Genomic DNA, 5,796 nt, shown 5'->3' with positions numbered 1-5,796 from the left:
TGAAGGGGAGATCAGAGTAATCTATTTGAGAAAGTTATTAATCGCTTAATTCAGTCTAATATTTGAATGTGGTTTATTCTTACTAGAAAATAAAGCAGAATCTAGTTTTGCCTTCTCAAGTTCATATTATAAGTGCTCTTTTTAAAAAAAAAAAAAAAAACTTCCAGGCTTTGGGGGATAAGCTAACCCACCCCACTTTCAAAGAACAAAGACTGTTGCATTTCTGGTAACCTTGTCCCTGCGGGTAAATTGCCCCAAGCCCTCACTGTTAATGATAACCGCGCAGCTGCATTTATTGAGTGCCTGCTGTGTGTTCTCATTTAACTGGGTTAAGCCGCACAACTACAATAGGATGTCGGCACTGGGGTTTTTGGGGTTTTTTTTTTCCCCTGTATTATTGCAGAAGAAACCAGCCAGGCAGACCAAGTAAGTTGCCTAAAGTCAGAGCTGGTGAGCAGCTTGGCTAATATACCGAGTAAAGATTCCAAGTATCTTCTACAGCCCAAGACGTTCCCCTCATCAGTGCAAACATTCAAGACTTGCATGTGAAAATAAAACAGGAGGAGGCTGTTTGTAGACAAATATGATCAAATTGGAGTTTAACCCAAATTATCAGAGTCCCAACTGAGGTACTTTTTTTTTGACAGTGCGCTGCCTTAAAGGAGGCGGTTACTTTTAGAGCCCGCACTCCGGGGCTACCTCTTAGTTAGCTTATGCTAAACCCTTAACCTGCACTTAGCCTGGGCCTCCAGCTCAGAAGTCAACATGGTATAGAAGGCCTCCCAGCCATAAATGTCAAGGGAGAACTTGGCCTTGGAGAAGAGAGTTCATGATGTCTCCAGGAGCTGATGTCCCGAGATTATCTCAAGGTGGTGCCTCCTGCCCTCTCTGGGACCACGGCCCTCCCCAGCTCCCGCTCGGGGGGGAAAGGGGTCCCCGCCTTTGCAAATGGAGGTGGCGGGGGCACGCACAGGGATTTCCCCATTCTTTCAGAGTTGTCTCCTCTTAGGTCCCTGCTGTCTTGTTTGAAGGAACGTGAAACCATGTCACGCCCCATAGTGGAGGTCATTTCTCTGTAGAATCTTTAATTCCTAAATTCTGCCTTTTGACTTTTCTGATCATTTAGCTTATTCTTAGCATCAAGCCAGATGTGGGGCATTTTGAGTCAAAGAAAATACTGCTGGTGAATCCCTTTCAGTGAACACACACAGCGTGGAGAGAGAGGGAGCTTTCTTCAGAGTGTTTTCAGACTGCCTTCCGTGTTCGTTTGAAATGTGTCATGACTGACGAACGTGGGCAAATTTAGAGTTTCTGACACATAAGACAAACATGGAGACGGGAGAGAAAACAGTTTCAGTAACGCTCAGGCCCAAGAGTGAGGTGCGAAGGCAGTCAGTCCGCCCAGATGGGATGGTCCCTCAGGGTGAGGAGGGGACAGTTAGTTACACAGGGCTGAAGGGGGATGGTCCTGCAGGGGTGAGGAGGGGACAGTTCCATAGGGGCCGGGGTGGCTCCGCCATTGGGAGACTCCCCCTTCCCTCTTCAGTCAGTGGAGGCTTTTTTTTAAACAATGAAACCTCTCTGGCTTTTTTAATGCCACTTTTTCGCTTCCAAAACAGGAAGAGGTTGTCAAGGAGCCAAAAACATCCTGGAAGTGAGTCCCGGGGTGTGACCTGGCAACACCTCGACTTCCCCGTGAGCCAAGGTGGCGGGGAGCAGCAAGGGGACAAGGCTGTGCAGAGCCTCCCTGTGCCAGGGTGGGAGGGGTGGGGGGTGGGGGTCCGGTCTCTAATCAGAATGGGGGGGCAGGGCGGGGCTTCTAAACTGCACACAACGAGGCCCTTGCCCCACCCCCCCAGCTAGGGGTCAAGCATCACGGTCCTCAGGTCAGCTGGAGGCGGAGGATGTTGCAGCTCCCTGGCCCGGGCGCCTGGGCTGGCTGGTGAGGGACGGGGCACCTACGACAGAGCAGGTCCCACCTCAGTCACCAGTGGTTTTACGGTTTAAGATGTGAGGCCAAAGCAACTGACAAGAGACCAGCTGAAATGCGTAATGACCACATACACCCAGAGCGGGTTTGACTCGCCAACCCAGTAGCATCTGGGAAAGCCCCCAGTGACAAGGGAGGGCTCTGGAAGCGCCATCTGCCAGCCCAGGGCTTTGTCCTTGCAGCGTTGCAGGACATCCTCTGCTGTGGACTCGCTCACTTCCTCCTGTGTGAGGTATTCCAAGTTGGGAGGTTTCCTTGGGGCGTGGAGCTGACCAGAGCTGGCTGTCACCTAGCGACTTTGTGTCCTGCTTCCTCAAAACAGAGGATCCGAGACAGAACCCAACTTACTCTGTGTACCTGAGTTTATAGTCATTCATGCATCCATCCATTCATTTAACAGGTGCTGCTTTGAGCACCTGCTATGCTCCAGGACGTGGTGGGAGCAGCCTTGACAGGATCCCTGCCTTGCAAGGCACGAGGTGGACCGTAATCGCACAGAGAACCATGACAGGGGCAGGGGACTTTTTGCCACCACCCTTATGTATAAATTCCAGCAGTTCTGTGGCCGGCGTGTCAGCACCGCATCAGCACGAGGGAAGTGGCCAGCGCGGCTGTTCCTTCTGACCCACACTCTCCCTCTGCAAACCCCACGTCCGACACTTCAGCTCAGCTGTCGGATGAATCCCTCACTATCTGAACTCCCTCCATTCACCATCCGAAACTCAGAAATATATGGATTTAACAACACGTGGATCCCTCAAGAGCCATGCTGGCTGGCTGAAATTCCAGTACTCGAACGCAGTAATCCAGTCATCAAATGGACTTGGACGGGGAGGGACGGGAGGAGTGGTAAGTGGATGGTGAGTCAAGGGCCATGCTGTGTTGGGTAGGAAAACGGGGGCCTCAGATCTTATGACTCGGTGGCGGACGCTGAATGCAGGCCTGCGAGTGTGTGTGCGGCAATACAAAGGGAGAATCAGAACCACTGACGGAAGACAGCTCAGACTCAGAGCTGTGGGGGTGTATCTATCGCTTAGTCCATTTCTCATGCTCTGGAGCCAGACTGGACCTTAACCTGCTCATTTGGGTCTGACTTTACCAGCACAGATTAACTTTGCAGAACTTTGTCCTTTCGAAGAGGCCACTTGGGGAGATAACAAAAAAGGTCCAGGCTTTCTGAGCAGCATAGTCTCTCCAGTGGGTCTCTCTGGATGAGCCAAACATTGTCCTGTTGAGTCTGTCATCTTTCCTGGCAGCTGTCCTTTGACCCTGAAGCATTCTGTGCTGGTCCAGACCCCACAGACACGGGGGACCAGGCTCAGTTCTGCCTGGTGACCACAAACACAGCACTAACCTCCCAAGCCTGGGCCTGCTGGTGTGTGCGTTCTAACTCCCCCATTTGAGAGCGGAAATGACCTTGATTTGTAGAGGTGTTAGCTGCACTCCAGCTGTGTCTGAATCAGCAGGCTAGAGACAGTGGGAGTAGGTGTCCCTGTAGCATGAAGCCGGAGGGCTGGGCTCCTCTTTCTACAGCAGAAAGCAAGTGCACGGACCTCTGGTGCCTTTGCAGCCCAGGATCCATATACTTCTCTCCTGGGAGCTTTATTCCCCCTTTTCCTTCTGGAGGAGCCCCCCCTTATACACAGACACACACACAGCCTTTTCATCACAGCTCCAGGAGCGGGCTACGATTGCCTCAAGATCAGCGTATCCCACTCCCCTGGTCACAGAGATTGGATGGGGGACGGGCTCACAGCGAGCAAATCCCAGAGGGCTCACTCACCGGAGCGCTCTCTGTCCCTGCTCAGGGTGGCGCGAGAGGTGTGATCTGGAGCCGCCGGGAAGTGAGAGCCTAGAGTTGTGCGTGGGGGTAGCAGTGAGTCAGGTTAAGAATGAAGCCAAGGGTCGTGACAGTGACACCAGAGCTGACAAACGGTCAAAACAGGCTGGTGTAATTTTGATTCTGGTCAAATAGAGATGGATAGTCCATCCTTTCCTCCCACTGAATGTAAATAAAGCCCCGGACAGAACGCATGAAGCTGCTGTCTGAGGACTCTGAAAACTAAATATGATGGGGGTGTTTGGGAAGGAAACCAGGATTCAAAATACAACCAAACTGGTGGGGTGAGCCTCCCATTTTTTTCCTCCAGTAGTTCCAGGCCTGGGCTCAGAGACAGTGTGAAACCCTGAACTGTGCACGGGATACAGACAAAAACCATCTCCAAGGAAGTCCTCCATTTCTGGTCTGAGAAATGGGAAAGAGCCTATAAAGGTCAGAAAGAGTGTAGAAAACCTTTGCTTGTTTGCATTTTTTCCATTCTTTTCTGCCCCTGCCCCCAGGCAATGTAGTGACAGTCGTGGTGGCAATGGCAGTGCCAGGCAGACAGGTGGCTGAACTCCGAGGAGAGAGATCCTTTCTTCTTCCCAAGGGAACTGTGGTCCTAGGAGCATGGGGAGAAATCCCTGTCACTTTCTCTCTCTCTCCCTCTCTCTCGCTCTCTCATGCTCCCTCTTTCTCCCTCCCCCTACCCCACCCCGTATAAATATATCTCATTGCTTTTTGGCACATTAGAGCAGAGAAACTAAAACCCTGGCTTTTTAGCCAGAGGGCTAAGGTGAGCGTAGAGGGGGCAGGGTCTCCTGGGAACTAGAAAGTGTTGGGGGATCACAGAGAGGAGGGAGCTAAAGAAAGCTGTCCCATAAAGTAATGTGAATGTCTGAGCTCACCCCATAGCTCCCCCTAAACAACATACCAAAGGGTTTTAGAACTGAGCCCCAGGGTCCCAGACAGGTCCCAGGTCCAAGACTAGCACACGTACCAAACAGATCTGAATAACACCGCAAAGCCCTAAAAACTGAACTGACATTGTTCGGCGGTTACAGCCCAGAAAAAGTAGGTAAGAACCTGTAGCCTAAACCTAACCGAGCTGATCGCCTGTTAAAACAAACCCCCAAATCTACATTTTTCCATGGGGTTTAAACAATATCTATAATCCCATTAGCGAAACATTCAAAATGTCCAGGATGTAACCCACAAGTACTTGATATTTGAAGACACAAGAAGATCGTAACATCTCTCAAAAGGAAAAGGCAATAAGAGACAACAGCTCAGATGACCCAGCTGCTGGAGTTGAGACACTGAAGCAGCTGTTCCAGTCATACTCCAAGAAGTCAGGGCAAATCCCCTTGAAATGGATGGGCGGTCTCCTCAGAGAAGCAGATGATACAAAAAGAACCAAGGTGAAATTTTAGAAATAAACATAATAACCAAAATGAAAAAACCAATTGGATGGACTCAATAACAGAGTGCAAAAGACAGTCAGTAAACTTAATGATAGTTCAATAGATTAACATAAATCAACATATATCAATACCAATTCTCCAACGGAACAACAGAAAGGAAATAGATTGAAAAAAAAACCCAACCCATGGAACAATACCAAAAGGTCTAACATTCTTGTCATCAGTCTCCGTGAAAAAGTGCAGTGCAGAAAAAAAAAATGTTTTTTGAATAAATAATGGCTGAAAACATCTTAAGTTTTGGTGAAAGTCTTAGAGTTACAGATTCAGTGAACACCAAAAAAGCTAAGCCTAGGGAAAGCCTGGCCATGTCAGAATCAAACTATAAAACTAAAGATGAAAAAGTCTTTAAAGCAACCAAAGAAAAACAATGCATTCAATACAGGGAACAACAATTTGAATTGCTGTGGATTTCTCATCAGAAACCAGAGGCCAGAAGACAATAGAACAGTTTGGTTTTTTTTTTTTTTAAGTGCTGAAAGAAGAAACAAAGCCATCAGCCAAGA

This window comes from Camelus dromedarius, chromosome 33 (assembly GCF_036321535.1).
Source record: "Camelus dromedarius isolate mCamDro1 chromosome 33, mCamDro1.pat, whole genome shotgun sequence".
In the NCBI taxonomy this organism is placed as follows: domain Eukaryota; kingdom Metazoa; phylum Chordata; class Mammalia; order Artiodactyla; family Camelidae; genus Camelus; species Camelus dromedarius.
The sequence above is the reverse complement of the archived record's forward strand: the minus strand, read 5'-3'. Positions refer to the sequence as shown.